The sequence below is a fragment of the Canis lupus genome, chromosome 21 (genome assembly GCF_011100685.1).
Source record: "Canis lupus familiaris isolate Mischka breed German Shepherd chromosome 21, alternate assembly UU_Cfam_GSD_1.0, whole genome shotgun sequence".
NCBI lineage: Eukaryota > Metazoa > Chordata > Mammalia > Carnivora > Canidae > Canis > Canis lupus.
Window position 1 is genome coordinate 5,911,126 of NC_049242.1, and position 17,494 is coordinate 5,928,619.

The window sequence follows — 17,494 nt, forward strand, 5'->3', positions numbered from 1 at the left end:
TATTTTTACTTGTTGACAAGCTTATTAACAGAAATTGTTACTTTGTAGCCAAAACACATTAGAAATCATTGTTATGTATATTTATATGTTGCATAGTTTGGGTGCAATTAAAATTTCATTTGTCAAAAAGATTATGCTGTGACTCCCACTTTCCTACCACCAAATAAGTAAACTGCTAAAACGTAACTGCTAATGTAGTGATGCTGGAAGCCACCAGGTGTGCCCATGGTCTCTGATAGGTCTTTTACAGGTCTCTAGTAGGTCTTTTAATTTGGAGCAAATTAGTTACTTTCTTTGAAGCCTAGTTTTCTCTGTAAAATGTAGATAAATTCTATTTGACTTAGAGGTTGCTGCATACATCTAGAGAGGTAATGTGAGTTAAACTCCTTTGTAAACCATAAAGTATAACTACAAATGTAAAGAAAACGTAAACCTGTTTATTTTCCCAGAATACCTTAGTTCTTTGTGAGTTGTAGCAATATATTCCAATACATATTGAGTAATTTGGTTAGTCTTCTGCCCTTTTTAGTTATTGGCTGTAAATGAGAGGTAAAGATATTATGCTTTGGTTAGAATAATCAACATACTGATTTTTGATTTGCATATTTCTACTTATACCTATTCCTCCCCCTCTTACATAGTAATCTAGTACATTGCTTTCATTTTTTCCCAATAATTAAATAAAATGAAACTGTCTTTTTGACACTTTAGCAGATGAAGGAAATTAGTATTTAGTTTGAAAAGACTAAGAGTCAGAATTGATTATACTTAATAGAAGTTGGGCAAAGAATTAATAATTGTAATTTAGGAGAAAAGTTTTAGGAGTAAAAGTGTCTTAATCTTTTCTCCCTATCTCTATCCCATCTATCCTTTTTGAAAGTATTGGGTTATGACTTAAGTTTGTCTAGACTTTTACAATTTTTAGAGTGCCTTCACATTGTCTCAGTTGATTCTTACAAACAAAATTTTAAGCGCCTTGATCTCTGTTATACAACTAGTAAAAAAGTTCATTTAATTCTTAGAATTGCCTTTATAATAAAATGATATTCTAAGAGTCCCCTGCAGTACTGAAGCTGCCAGGGAATAGCCTCACATCCAGCTTTAGATTCCCAAAACTCTCCATCTGACCATTCTTTCTCTTACTAGCAACGATAGTTGTCAGTGGTTCTTCAATTTTCAGGGTTTCTTGTCTCATTTTTTAGCAAACATTTATCAAAATCAGACCTCAATAAAAGATCCATTGAAAGTGCATGCTAGATAATAGATTTTAATATAATAGGGTATAGAAAGTTAAGTTTCCTGATAGGGTTTCAGATTCACATTGTAACTAACCATTAGGAAGCTCTACTTGTGGACTTTTGGTGTGCTATCAAAGAATATTCACAATTAACTCTTTCATTTCCCAACTTCTTATGTGTATGAGGCCAGATTTTCCTTACATAATTCAGTCAAAACATCACAACAGATTGAATACAGAATCAGATATGAAATTCAGCTGTCTTCTGTTAAACAAACACTAAAGAGATTTGCAAAAACCTAAATGTCACTGCTCACTTTTTTTTGTTTTGGAAAATAAAGTTATTTTCATAAAAATATTTGCCTTCTGTTAACATGGAATGGATTTATTATTTTAAGTAATTTAACATTTTCTCAGTTTTAATTCCTAATACAGTAAATATTGAGTTATAGCCCGTATGCAAACAAAAGGTCTTCTGGTTCCTCCATAATTTTAAATTTAAGAGCGTGAGGGAGTTCTAAGACCATTGAAAATAGCTAAGCCAGAGTTCATGTAAATGTACGGTACATGTAAATATAATTCCCAGGAGTCCATGTGGAATATAAAAGGCTAAATACCACTGACAGAAAATGTAGATAAGGCCAAGCCAGACAACTCTATTTTGTGTGAGGATCACACAAAAAAGTAGCCAGGTGAGCCTTTTTTCTTGAAAGCTGAGACATGTGGGAGAAGCAACAGAAGAAGAGGAGACCAGAAAGAATCAGAGAAGTATCAACGTAGACTGCTGATAACAAGCATTGTTAGAATAAAGAAAAGCACCACTGTAGAGAGGAATTAGGATCGCTCTGAATGTGGGAGTCCCTAGATTCTGCAATCCTCAAAGACAGGGTTTTTTATATTTTATGTGGAGGGGATGTAGTTACCCTGTCCATACAAGCTATGACACACAACAACTACCTGCAGTTCCTGAAGGCATGGGGATAAGGATCTATTTATTTGATTAGATCTAGTGAGACCTATAAATGACTACCAGTTTCTAGACTGTCCCTAAGATATTACTGTGGTCAGGGCAGGGATGGGGGAGGAGGTGGGATTCACCATATAAAGGTAAATATATGGCAAAGTCAAAATGTTTAGTGATGCGTCCCACACAGCCTTAAATGTGTAAGTATGTGTGGTATAAACTATTTAAAAGTATATATCCTATACCATCTAAAGTTACAGTAAAAATGTAGAAATCCTATTTGTCTTTGAAAAATCTTCTTCAAGACTTGTGACATCTCAAAAGCATTTCCTAATCTTTAAACTCTTGTCCTTTTTGTCTCCTCAGGACTTCTGTTCTGCCCAAAAATATACTGCAGTTTTCACACTTAGCATGTTAAATTATAATTAACAATTATTTACATCTATCTTTCCCCTACTAGGGGAAATCTAGTTATCCCAAATCTCTTATTTGGGATCTGGTTAATAGTTTATTTTTAGCAAAATTAGAATTCTGATTTAAAAATCTATCACTCATAGATATTGGCAGTATACTTATATTGGGTAGAATGTAATCTGATATAATGAGAACTACTCTCATTTTCCAAAACATGTTTGATATTTGTCTGATATGCCTTTACGGTCATATTTTGTTCTCTAGAACAACCACTTTGAGAAGTTCAGTGGCAAAGATGATTTTTATCATCTTTGTGGCCATGGGAATGTTTCAGTGAAAAATCCTACTTTTTGGAGGAAGTTCTAGTAGGGAGGAAGAATGTCAGTTCACTAAGAGGGTCAAGACACAGGCCTTAGCTATTGGTCCTTCTCTGAAATGCGAAATGGCCACTGCTTTGCTATGGATGCATGTTGTACCTCCTGGAATGTGCTAATGTTCTGTAAGGGATGGCAGTTTGGGAGTACTAAGGACAGACCTTCAAACTTCGAAGATTCTCTGTAGGCCACCTCCTAAAGTTCTTTCACTTATTATTTTGGCTAAGGCTTTCCTTCTTCTACTTCCCCCAAGTCCTTTATTTTGGAAATCTCCCAAGCCAGCTGTGATCCCGGTGGCCAGCAGGCACTCCCTTGGTAACTGAACCAGAGAACTATTCCTGGGCCTAGACTGCCCCTTAGTTAGCTTTTACTTTTTTAGATCCACCCAGAAGTGAGTCACTTAATGGTCCATGGGTTAAGATATTGACTGCCCCCCTGAGGGACACATGAGTATTATGGGATATTTAATGGTGGGTTGGAATAAGTTTGCCTTTTCTTGCTCAAAGCTTCTAATAAGGAGTAACAGGCATTTTGCCTTTCATTTTGTGAAGAATGTACTGAACATAGCATATATGAATAAGTATGACCAAGTATAAAAATGGCTGATTTAGGGCCGTATTATTTCTTGCACCAGAGATTTCTTAAAGTATATACATTGGAGTGAGACTTATTTTTTTCTATTAATTAACAGCTGCTTGTAATGGAGGTACATATTCTCATTTCTAAAACATTTTATTTTTACATCCTCTATTGCAAAGATGAAACTAGTCACTTGAAGAAATGAAATCTCTCTTACCAGTTATAGATTGAATATTGAGAAGGCTGAAATTAACCTCAAGGCTAACTAAAGCTGGATTTCATGGAAGATTATTGTAATTATCTGAGATCGTAACTCTTAGTTTTGAAGTGCATTTTATAACGTCAATAATGATACTAGTTTCTTTTGAATACCACCTCTGTACCATAGACTGCTAAATATTTAAACCCTGCATATGTATCATATTTAATCATCACAATGAACCTATAAAGGATTGTTACTCACATTTTATGGATGAAGCAATTAGAGTTCAGAGAGCTTTAGTTACTTGATTAAGGTCATAGTACCAAGAGGTGGCAGATTCAGGATTTGAAACCAGGTCTAACTCCAAAGCCTGGCTCTTTATACAGATATAAACACTGCATTTTCTTACATTCCGTGTTTTCTATATGAGAACAACTTTTACAAAATATGAAATTAATGAAACTTAATAGGACTTGATTATTCAAGAGATTAATAAGAGATTTCAAATTCAGATATTTTCTACTACTTTATTTTTACATTAGAAATGCAAATTTCTTTAAATGATTAAATCAATTGAGAAACAAATTGAGGTTCTCATTGACAGTTTTGACCTATCTAATTAGCTCTTTTATCTATGTCTGTTGTTAATTATGCGATCATTCTTCCTAATCCTAGGATGTGTTTTTTTTTTTCCTAATTTTCCAGCACTTTATCCTATTTCTTTTTGCCAACCAGTCATTCATTAGTTCAGTAATGTGGATTTATTCAATACTGCCAACATATCTGACAGAAGACATTGTCTGGTAACATTTTGAATTTAAGTGTTTTGTTTCTTGAATAAGGACTTCTAAGAAATGTTCTCAGTTTTTAGTAATATTTTGCAGTAGGAAACAGTTATTCGTGAAGATAAGAAATAACATGAATGCTCATTTCCACCATTCATTTTGGCTCTCTACAGTAAGGTGAAAATGATACTAAAGGGAAACACAAATCCCCTGGGAATGGTGTCCTGCAACTGGCCTCCCCCATCTACATTTTGTATGCACTGTCTACAGAAGGTTTACAGAGGAGTTTCCAGTTTACAAAGGGTTTATGTTGAGGAGAGGAGTTTGTGGGAAGATGTGGTTCACTAAAGGCACCTCAGCCCTAAACCCCAAGTAATATTAAGATTCTTTTATATAAACCTTTTTGTATAATATATTAGTTGAAATTGGTGACTTCCCAGGTAGGGTGCAGAATATCTGTCTGTGTTATAGTTTTATTTTTTAATGGAATATTACCTATATAGTTAATAATCTTGTAAGCTATCGTTTTATATCAGGTAGCTATTAAGATAACCACAAGGCCTAGGTTTTAATATTATTTAGGCAACACACATTGTTGAACACCTGAGATTAGCATGAATTCGTAGGTGTTCATTTATGCAAGAGACCTACTTCGTATTTAGTGCCCTTAAAAATGAGGAAAAATGGGCAACCCGGGTGGCCCAGTGGTTTAGCGCCGCCTTCAGCCCAGGGTGTGATCCTGGAGACCCGGGATCGCGATCGAGTCCCACATCGGGCTTCCTGCATGGAGCCTGCTTCTCCCTCTGCCTGTGTCTCTGCCTCTCTCTCTTTCTCTCATGAATAAGTAAATAAAAATCTTTCAAAAAAATGAGGAAAAATATATGTTTAGACAAACAATGTAGAAACAATTCTCGTTTGCTAAAAATATATACATTGCCATTTTATGCTTATTCTTTATCACAACGTTACTACCCTTTCGTGGTCTTCATACTCTTTTTTTTTTTTTTTTTAAAGATTTTATTTATTTGACAGGGAGAGGGCACAAGCACAAGTAGGCAGAGTAACAGGCAGAGGGAGAAGCAGGCTCCCCACTGAGCAGGAAGCCTGATGTGGGGCTCTATCCCAGGACCCTGAGATCATGACCTGAGCTGAAGGCAGACCCTTACCCAACTGAGCCACCAAGTGCCCCGGCCTTCATACTCTTAAACAGACAAGAAATATAAAGGCTGTTAACATTTGTAAGCCACTCACATACCATATGAATATCTGTCATTCATTCATTTATTCATTCAGGAGACCTCAAATGCTGACCTCCTGATGTAGATGATAGTACAAGGAATTTGGCATCAGAGGCCTAGATTAGGTGATCTTTCTGAATTGTATCTGCTCATTACTAACATAGATAGATAGTAACAGTACCCATTAAAAAATACATTTCTATATCATGCTAACTATACTTTCATTGGTGTACAAAATTAATCAAAAGCCGACTACTAATAATGCATTTGTAAAAACATCTAATTAGAATGACCTATTTAGTCCCTGGATAGATAACATAATTTGGATGGATCTAAAGTAAAACTTTTTAAAAACTCTGTAGATACTAAATATACCTGAAAGCGCATTTGTCAGGTCATTAAACACTTATAAACACAGAGTGCTGTTTTTACTTCTTTTGAAGTAATACCTTGTCACACCTTGTTTGATTTTAGAAACATTATGTATCACATAGCCTTACATTTTAATGACAATTCCATTTTGAGAATTTTGCAAAACCTAATTTATATAAATGGTTTGGATTGATACACCATAATGCAAAACTAGTTACTCAAGAGTCTGAATATTTTGTGTGCTGATCAGAGTCCTTATGTTAGGATTTCAGAGCTCTGTCATTCATATTATCTTTGAGGTCTTGAGTGAGGAGACTATATGATAGTTCTATAGACATTTCATTTGACTACAGATAGGCAATGCAACAAGCATAGTACTTTTTCTATAGTAAATTTTAAAGTGTTGAACTCATTGTCTTATTCTATTAAAGTCCTAACTACTTTCTTCCATTAACATTAACATAGTGACACTCAAGAACTGTGTCATATGGTAAGGAAAACAAACACGTACTCCAGAGCTGACAAGGGTGGTACCCGAATGCGGAAATGTATGAATGTTGGTATGGGCAGTGTGTGTAAGGGGAGGGTAATTCAGTGGAAGCAAACTCCTCCTATGGTGAGCGGAAGTGGTGTCTGTCAATGATTTAAAAATGGAAAATCATTAATTATTCAGGATACTTTTTAAGATGATGAGATTTAAACATTTCACACCAAGTATTTAGTCAGTGAATGTAAAATAGCACCATTTACCATGTTAGCACATCTGTACAAGTATCAGTATAGTGATGTCCTCCATGGTCGAGATCTAATGATATCCAGAGCAATGAATGACACAGCCCATACAAAGTGCAAGATTCAGACCCTATTCATTCAATCAGAATTTACATTGAAGTGAAGACTGACAGCTATGCATTTTAATATCGTGTGCTTCATACTAGATCTGGTAGGGAGTTCTTTTGACCAACTCTTGTTATGATTGCATATTGTTATGATTATATATGGGGGAATTAAATGTACATAACACAAATAATGATATGGATGATTAGGCTTATCTTACTCTTATATTTATGAAGTAAATATAAAATCTGATGCTCTTGGTTTTGTTTTGTTTTTTAAGTATAATCAACATACATTATATTAGTTTCAGGTGTACAGCATAATGATTAGACAGTTCTATACGTTGCAAAACAATAACCACAACAAGTCTAATAACCTGTCATACAAGGTTATGACATTTTTTTCTTGTGATGAGCACTTTTAAGATTTATTTTCTTAGCAACTTTTAATTTTGCTATATTATTCACTATAGTCACCATGCTTTATATTACATCCCCACTAGTTTATTTGAAAGCTGAAAATTTGGACCTCTTGATCCCCTTCACCAGTTTTGCCCACCCTTCCACCTTCTTCCCCTAAGTATCTTCCCTCTCCACCAATCTATCTATTCCTGTATCTATGAGTTTGATTTTGTGTGTTTATTTTTTTAAATTTCCAGAGGTAAGTGAAACCATCCAGTATTTGTTTTTCTCTATCTGATGTATTTCACATAGCGTAATACCCTCAAGGGCTATCCTTGTTGCAAATGACAAGTTTTCATTCTTTTTCATGGCTGAGTGGTATCCTATTGTGTATATATACCACATCTTCTTTGTACATTCATCCATCAATGGGCATTTAGGTTGTGCCCTTCTCTTGGCTGTTGTAAATAATGCTGTAGTGAACATAGAGGTGCATATATCTTTTTATATCAGTCTTTTTGGTCTCTGATGAGAAATACCCAGAAGTGGGATTGCTGGATCATATGGTAGTTCTACTTTTAATTTTTTGAGCAGTCTCCATACTGTCCTCCATAGTAGCTGTATCAATTTACATTCCCACCAGCATATACAAGGGTTCCCTTTTCTTCATATCCTCAATGACACTTGTTATTACTTGTCCTTTTGATATAGCCATTCTGACAGGTGCAAGGTGATATCCGATTGTGGTTTTGATTTGCATTTCCCTGATGATGAGTGATGTTGAGCATCTTTTCATGTGCCATCTTTTCATGGCCATCTGGGTGTCTTTGGGAAAATGTCTATTTAGATCCTTTGCTCATTCTTTTAAATTGGATTATTTAGGGTTTTTGTTATTGTATGAGTTCTTTACATATTTCAATATTAACCCCTTCTCAGATATATGGTTTGCAAATATTTTCTCCCATTCAGAAGGTTGCCTTTTTATTTTGTTGATGGTTTCCTTTGCTGGGCAGAAGCTATTTAGTTTGATTTGGTCCCACTTGTTTATTTTTGTTCTTGTTGCCTTTGCTTTTGGAGTCAGATCAAAACAAAAAACAAAACTCCACCAAGAATGATGTCAAGGAGCTTACCAACCGTTGTTTTCTTCCAGGAGTTTCATGGCTTCTGGTTTTACATTCAAGTCTTTAATCCATTTTGAGTCAATTTTAGTGTATGGGTTAAGATAGTGGTCCAATTTCATCCTTTTGTATATGGCTTTCCAGTTTTCCCAGCACCGATTCATGAAGGGCTTGTTCTTCCCCATTGTATGCTCCTGCCTACTTTGTCATAAATTAGTTGACCATATATTCTTGGGTTTATTTCTGGGCTCTCTATTCTGTTCCATTGATCTATGTATCTGTTTTTATCCCAATACTATATTATTTTGATTACTATAGCTTTATAATATATGAAATCAGGGAGTGTGATCTTTGCTCTTTTCCTCAAGATTGCTTTGGCTGTTCAGGATCTTTTGTGGTTTCACATAAATTTTAGGGTTGATGCACTTGGTTTTAAAAAACAAATCCTATGATGTAAAAGCAGCTATTAATGGAAAATACTTTTAATTGATGGTAAGCTTTCAAAGGTAAGTACATCTATGTGTTTTTCATTTGTTTCATTTACTAATGGTCTTTATTAAGCTATTGAAGAGAACATGTTTGTCAAAATGGCAAATGGAAAGAATTGATCATTAATGAGTACCTTGATGATAACTCCATTTAACTTCAGTTATTTATAGAAACCGTGGAATTTTTAAAAAACTGAGTAAGAAACTCAGAATCCTACTGTCAATGTGCTACCAGGTGTTATGTCTTTTGTTTTAGGGTGTCACTAAAATTTGAACCTGTCATGACTGGGCATTTAGCAATTTAGCTTTTAATAAACCACAGTGTTACCATTTATGCAAGGTATTCCGATGTCATGAGAATGAAGTAGATTGTCCACTGGCACTTCTAACTTGCCCATCACTTTGTCGGTGACAGGTATGCATTTCATGACTATAAAATACAGGAGTATATTGTTATTTTAAAAGGCTGTTTCCTTTTATTCTATCTTTATAGTCATTTTCATGCATTTTAGTGTTTATGGATAATTAACTATTTGACAGAGCTGTAGAGCACTTGAAAACTAAAATGCAGTGTGCTGTCAGCTGTAGATCAATTCAAGATAAAGGATTTCTAAAATGAAAATGTAAGTCAATGGGAAGCTAGATTGGACTCAGAAACTTGATACATACCTTTTCTGGAACATAGGTAATGCATAATTGGTTTATAGTCATTTCTAAGAAAAATTTACATTCAAATACTAAGTTCATCTGCACAAGTTTGTAGTGGATAGTTGCTCTTCAAGGCCAGTTGAATCCACAGGAGACACAGCCATTTTTTCTTGGTGATGGTTTGTTTTCCTGAATGTCAGTGTAACCCAAACAGCTCCCTAACCACTGGATAGCAAGTTTTAGGAATTAACTTGGTTATGATAGAATCAATATCCTTTTCAAATTGCTAAGATTGACTGTCCTCCCCCAGCTCCACCCCTGAGACTGAAGCTATTGTTTTATTTAAAATGGTTCCTTTGGGAAAGATTAAAATGATATACTAAAAGAATAACAATTCTATAAGTTAATAAGTTTGTTTAATGCCTAGGGCAGTGGTTCTTGAAGTGTGATCCTGAAACCAGCAACATTAGCATCGCCTGGGAGTTTGTTAAAAATGCGCTGTTTGGGGCCCCAACCCAGCGCTGCTGAATCAGAAATTTTGGAGGTGAGGCCTGCTCATCTGTATTTTAACAACCCCTCCAGGTGATCCTGATGCACTCCTAAGGATCTAGTACCACAGGTCTACAGTTATTAACCAGATGTTTCTACAAATCAAAATAGTGTGTCCATTTTATTTCCAATATGCATTATCAATTGTTTGAGAAATATAGTAAAAAGAGGAAATTGTTTCAAATTGAATCAATACAAAATCCCTATTTTTTATAGATAATAAAGGTAGTACCAGCTCTAGAATCAGAAATATTTCTTTGCCTGTTTAAAAAGATAGAGATTTGAGACCATCTAGTACAAGATGCTCTCACCTTAAGAAATATAATGTCTTATTTTATTGCTGCTGGATTCTGAACTTCAGCTTAAGGGGAAAAAAAAAGAGTTGGGTTTTATTTCTTTATTTTTATTTTATTTTATTTTATTTATTTATTTTTTTTATGATAGTCACAGAGAGAGAGAGAGAGGCAGAGACATAGGCAGAGGGAGAAGCAGGCTCCATGTGGGGAGCCCTATGTGGGACTCGATCCTAGGACCCTGGGATCACGACCTGAGCCAAAAGCAGATGCTCAACTACTGAGCCACCCAGATGCCCCCTTATGACTGAAATTAAATGAAAATATCTTTGGGAATTGATTGTTTACATAAAAATAGTGTTTCAGCACCAACATTGATAGACTTTGGTGGGCCTCACCATCTTATATTATTTTTATTTCACAGAAGATTGATGTTTTAAGGTTTCAAGGAGAAGATTACCTTGGACATTTTTTTTTCTTAAACAGAAGGAGAAGTGATAATATTTGTCCTAATTACAGGTTTAGGATTGAAAGATTGGGTGTTTTTGTTTTGTTTCCAGTCTCTTAGACAAATTTAAACATGTGTGTAAATTATGGATATTCCCTTTTACCTGTAAACTAGTAGCTTACTCTTCAGGTACAAATGGGATGTCAGAAAGCCAAATCAGGAGGTCTGAAAATTAACACAAAGGAAACTTAAGGGATGTCTGTGATATGTGGGCTCTTTATAAATCCAAAGAATAAAATGGTTGCTCTTTGAAAGACAGATTGTCTCGGCTAGTGGCAGTTCTTCTAGGATAGTAAATAGAAATAATTTTATTTTCTTATTTGGTTGCATATAATTTTGAGGAAAAGGGAATTTTTCTCTTATCGTCTTTAGCTTGGTGGTAAAATCTAATCTGTGTTGATCTTTCTCAGGAAAAATAACGAACTGCATTCAATTGCCCCCACTCCCAAATTCCCATTTATGTGTTTGCTGCTCTAGAAACATATGTAAATTACTTAATTCTAACCCATGGAGAGTGATGCTTTTCTATTGACCACTTTTCTATCCTTCTGTGAGGAAAGGACTAATATAGTACCTTAAATAGAACTGTCTCCATGGCAATGGGCAGTCAGCTTTTGACTTTGAGACTCATAAAAAAGGAAATTTAGAAAGGCATTTTCATGGTCTAAAATAGCAGTGCAGCAAAAGTAAGGTATGAGAATATTTCCTGTCAGTTATTGCATGTCTGATTAAGCTAGCATAACATACTTTTTTTTTTTTTTTACATAGCACTTTTTATCCGAACATTTCACAATGCTACTATACAACAGTTCTTTCCTTTAGTTAATGAGTGATAATTATCATCGTCACATTAATGGAAAACTTGAGCAGCTCAGATGTAAGTTTAGGATTGGGGCCTCTGCCTGAGGAAAAAAAAATGGGTTGCCTGGCTCTAGTTGTAATTTTATTCTCATAAAGAATAAAAATACTAAATTATGGGTCATTCTTGATTATATTTAAATAGAATTCTCTGGGGGAACACTGGAAGCAATGACAAGATTAAAAATAAAAGCAACACTTCATGCCTATTTTTTTCCCCCAACTGCTTCCTATAATTTTGAGTCTACAGATAATTTCTGTTAAAGAGACTCTACTGGCAACCTGCCTGCCTGCCTTGTTCCTCCTTGTATTCACACCCACTGAAGAGCTTCTCAGTGTTGGGCCACCAAGCTATCAGTAAAGGTCAGCGAGAGTGCTGTTGAGCCAGGGCTAAAGAACAAGACCACATTATCATTTGTAATCTTTTGTCTTTTCTATATTTATTTCCTTCTCGACTAAGCCTTGTCTCAGTATAGGGTTTATTTCCAGTTGAATCATCTCTTACCTTAATGTATCATCAGCAAATGGGTAATAGTCTGAGGTTACTCTTAATGAGGGAATTGATTAAACAAATATGTGGCATAAATGCAGTGGCATATTGGACAGCTCTTGGGATTAGATCTATGTAGTGAAGTAAACTCATGTCTATAATAGGTTATTGAGTGGAAAGCCTAGGTTTGTTTGTTTTTTTCCCCCAGAGGATATGAAGTTTTCATTTTCATTTTTAAAAAGGTAAAGAGATATAGAAGGGTGGGCTTCAGGGGCACTTGAGTGGCTCAGTTGGTTGGGTGTCTGACTCTTGATTTCAATTCAGGGCATGATCTCAGGGTCCTAGGTTTGAGCCCCAGGTTGGGCTCTGAACTGAGTGGGGAGTCTTCTTCAGATTCTCTCCCTCTCTCTCTGTCCCTCTTCTCCCCCCATACCTGCATGCTCTCTCTCTCTCTCTCTCTCTCAAATAAATTAATTCATTAAAAAGAAGAAGAAGAAGAAGCATGGACTCCAAAATTAGTAATATCAATTCCTGGGTGATGGGATTACTGGAAATTATTTTTATTATTTACTTTCTTTCATTGTCTGTTGTTTATTTTCACAATAAATGTGTGTTTCATAAAAATTTGAAGAGCTAGTACTGTTTTGAAATAATAAGTAGAACAAATAATTTAAGTGTAGAGAGCAAATCCAAAATGAGATGGTAAATTAAAGGCCCAATTGAGACAAAAACAGAAGGTCATAGATTTAATAGATATCCATAGTAGCTGTGGGTAAATTGCCAAGGGAATAATAATGGGTGTGTAGGTGGTTAATAAGGACTCAAATGTGTAGACATTGATGAATGCAATCTGGAAATGAATGGAGGTATTGTAGCTGTTTGGATAGCAATTTCCTCTCTGTTATCATATCCATCATGCCAGGATTTCTCTTTAGGAACCTGATATACTTGCTAATATTTAAACAGAAAATTAGTTTTTTTCTCTTTGATTTTGAATTCAAAAGATAGCTGCCATTGTATTCTATCTTAATACCACATGGTAGATAGACTTGTATAAATTCCAAGAATTTATCAAATATTTAATTTGAACACTATATATTAATCTAGAATTGTTACTTATTAGGATCTGAAGATAGGGAAAGATGGTTATTTTATGAAATAATTTATTTTTTAAAGATTTATGTATTTATTTGAGAGAGAAAATGTGTGCATGCGTGCCAGCAGGGGCAAGGGCAGAGGGAGAGAGAGACTCTCAAGCACACTCCCTGCTGAGCAGGAGCCCGACTCAGGGCTCCCTCTCAGGACCATGAGATCCTGACCCGAGCTGAAGTCAAGAGCCAGACACTTAACCAACTGAGCCACTCAGGCACCTCTGAAATAATTTAATTTGCAAGTACTTAATATATACATTCCAGCATTTTTGTAAGAATGAATATATACACACATACACACATATAATATGCCCTAGGTTTTAAAGAGCTTACTGTGTGGTTGGAGAGAAATGTATTTTTAAAATAAATGTGAAAGGAGATAAAAATGAAAAACATAATATTTTGGCTTTTTATAGATACTTATCAATTGTTACTTTAACAGTTGTGAAGGCATGAATACAGTGTTGATCATCTAAATACAGTGTGTGGAAAAGACTAAGTATTAAATGCCTTTGTTATTTTCAAGGTAGAATGATGTGGTCTTGGTGACTGTATTTTTAATAATTTTTTCAATCTAAATTTTAATTCTTAAAAATGATCTACTCATTAAAGAGTATCTATAACCAATTACTGTGATGATGAGTGTTTCTCAGTTAAGTGGCTATATTTTCCAATTCTGTTTTCCATTTTTAATTGTCTGGGTCATTTGTTGAGCAAGATATTTAATTAAGGGACCACTGTGAGCCAATTAGTAGCTTTATAAATCCAGTCTACTGTATAAATCTTTCCTTTAACTTGTTAGATAACGTTTAAACATTTTGACTTGTTACATTGTGATCGGTGAACTCACTATTAGCTAATTCTAATAATAGCAGATATGTAGTCGATAATATGGCACTGTTTTATGAAGTTTACAGGTATTTACTCATATAATTATTCTCATTACCTGTTTTAATAGCTTCTTATTTACCCCATGGTGAGGAAGAGATCCCCAACTCTGGGTCATGGGGATGGCCAGACACACAACACCCAGCATTGGACAGATGAGATCAGCAACTTGTTACATATACTCACAGCCCAGGGCAAGAAAACACTGCACACCACTCAGGGCCACATGGAGGTTGCATTCAGGAGTGAGCAACAATGGTTGTGGGAGGGAGGCTTTGTCACATGAAGAGGTTGAGATGCCCTGGGGTGCCTGTGGGAATCTATGATTTGCTTGTTTGAATAATTCCAAGGAATTACTCAGTGTGGAACTGAAACCACCTTCTCGGGGACAAGCAGGAATGTACCTGATACATATGGTAAGGAGGGTTGTTTGGCCTGGGGACCTTATCTACATGAACAATAGGAGGATGGGAATTTGTAGTTAGGCTAATTGAGATCCTCCTTATTTTATCAAATGTCAAGGCAGCCTATAATATGGAGCCTCAATTTTAGGCTTTGCACCATACAACCTTTGATGTAGGTGTTATCCGCATTTCATGGATGAGGTTATCAGATACCCCAGGTAGCGTGCTTAAAACTGTATCAACCATACCCTCAACGATCTTCCTGTATTTACTTTCCCTCATCCTAGATAGAGATTCTCGGTATTCAAAGATAACAGAAAAGCATATAGAAATGAACCAACTCAGTGTTTTTGTTACTAATAGCCAAGTTTTCATCTAAGTGCCCTGATGGCTTTATTTCATTTCCTTTCTAAGTCTGTAAATTCCAGTGTAGTTAAATACATTTGCATTTCTTGACTGAGGTTTGCTAGACGTAGTTCCTACCAAGAAAAGCGATAGTTTTGGTTTTCCTCTTTTAAGAGTCTTTGAAACAGAATAATGGAAACCCTGGATTTTATTCCACCTAGCCTAGAGGGAACGGTCCACTGGTCTTCATTTCTAAAGACTAATGTTTCTGTAAGTTATATATATATATATTTTTTTAATATTTTATTTATCCATTCACAAGAGACACAGAAAGAGAGGTAGAGACACAGGTAAAGGGAGAAGCAGGCTCCATGCAGGGAGCCCGAAGTGGGACTCGATCCCAGGACCCCGGGATCATGCCCTGGGCTGACGGCAGTTGTTCAACCACTGAGCCACCCAGGCGGTCCAAGTAAGTTAATATAGGATGTCTTTTGGCTGACAGAAATTTTGCTGCTTTACTTGATTACAACTTTAAAATTTGCAGGCTTGTCACTACTGTTTCACAAACATACTTTAGAAGTATTACCCAAGAAATTATTATTATCTGAGGTTCAGATCCTATGTTTTTACTCTAATGATAATCAAGGCATCTCAATTTTCTTGATAAAATTATCTTTTTCTATGAATCTGGTTTACAAATAATGCAAATCTAATTACAAATTGCCTAAACTAACTCTGTTTTCTTTTCTTTTTTAAATAGGGCCAAATCTTTGATATGAGAAGACAAGTATTTATGTATAGAGTATTATTTGTAGTAAACTATATGACATAATTAAAAGCAGATTATCCATGTTTAAATTTCTCTCCATCTTGCCTGTGAACTTTGTCAAATTAAAATTTTTTACATAAAACAATTTAACTTGTATGGATTAAAGAATCTTAAGTCTGATATAATGGGGTAATAATGGTAAATGTATTTAGTCTTACTTTCTGTCTTAATAAGAGCTGTGAAGTGATGTAGTATTAGAATGCAACATGCTGTCGGTTCTGCTATAGCACTTAGGCAAATTTGTTCCAATTGTTGTGTAAGGGAATGACTTGAGCATAATGGTGAATTTTGCATTTACTTTGTCCAATTTCATCTGAATTTACAAGGTAAATTCAGAAAAGTGCACCTGTCTGAGCTAAGCTACCTAGGTCATGGGTATGACCTAACATACCCATGTACCTCCAACAGCTGCTGTGTACCTCAGTGTGCCAGTGTTCTAGTTCCATCTCTCCTCACTTGGTGTGAAGCTTTCCATCCAGTTTCACATCATATTTCCACTGCTTTGTAATTCAAAAAGTGGGTGTGGGGGGATATACTAACAATAAATTAATTCATTTCTTCATGAAGGTCTCAGGGAAACATAATCCAGACTGAAGGGAAATTAATAAGTCTTGTCAGAATTTTTTTTAAAGATTTTATTTATTTATTTATGAAGAGACACAGAGAAAGAGTCAGAGACATAGGCAGAGGGAGAAGCAGGCTCCCTCCCAGGACCCTGGGATCACAACCTGAGCCGAAGGCAGATGCTCCACCACTGAGCCACCCAGATGTCCCCTTGTCAGAAATTCTGTCTAAAATTTGAATATAGGACTGCTTTTCATTCTGTGCCCAATATATTCCTGACCCAGTAGTAGGCTTTTTTTCGTACCTTATCTCATTCGATTCTCCTAACAATCTTACAAAGTAGAGATACCATCTCCACTCTATGAAAGAATAAATTGAGGCTTGTAGAGATTAAATTTTACCTGCTGCTTGGATGGCTACAGTATTACTGTTATAATGTATTATTTTCTTTTTCTTTGGGGAAATGTGTATTTTTGAAACACTTGTTTATCTTTTTGTAATAAGAAAAACATAATCATCTTGTTCTCTAAATTAGAAAAAACACTTTCTGGGGAAAAAATTTTGTTAGCTTTTGTGGAGGATACCATAGCCTTATAACATTGTAGAGTATTGCCATTCAAGACTTACGAATCTGTATTCTGTGTTTTGCCACTATAGAAATACGCATTATTTTAGTGCTTATCAGTGCCTCTGTTCCATATAGCATCCTTATTTGAAACTTTGGTTTATTTCTCTAAGAAGTCAAATAATAGCATTAAAAAATACGAAAAAAAATGATTGACGTCTGAAATGCAGACGTCTGCTTGGTATGTTAAAAGTATTTACAAATATTTGCCAACCAAATTCTGCTGCTTAAATAATCACACATCTAGTCAAACTGGTTAAAAATAGCTTTATTTACATGATGGGTAAGAATGACTTAACTTTGCCAAGTTCATTTCTGCTCTTGATCATAATA

The 17,494-nt window shown here is 35.2% G+C and overlaps 1 protein-coding gene across 2 annotated transcripts in view; it reads left to right on the forward strand.

The window, feature by feature from the left end:
• SESN3 (sestrin 3) overlaps window positions 1-17,494 on the forward strand; it is a 71,561-nt gene that overhangs the window by 4,017 nt on the left and 50,050 nt on the right. The window contains exon 1 of one of the 2 annotated variants that reach the window (XM_038568267.1): window positions 10,184-10,201. The exons of the other annotated variant lie outside the window; for it this stretch is intronic. The gene's annotated coding sequence lies outside the window, so the exon portion shown is untranslated. Of the gene's footprint in view, window positions 1-10,183; window positions 10,202-17,494 lie in introns of those variants that run through there. 2 annotated transcript variants of the gene reach the window in all.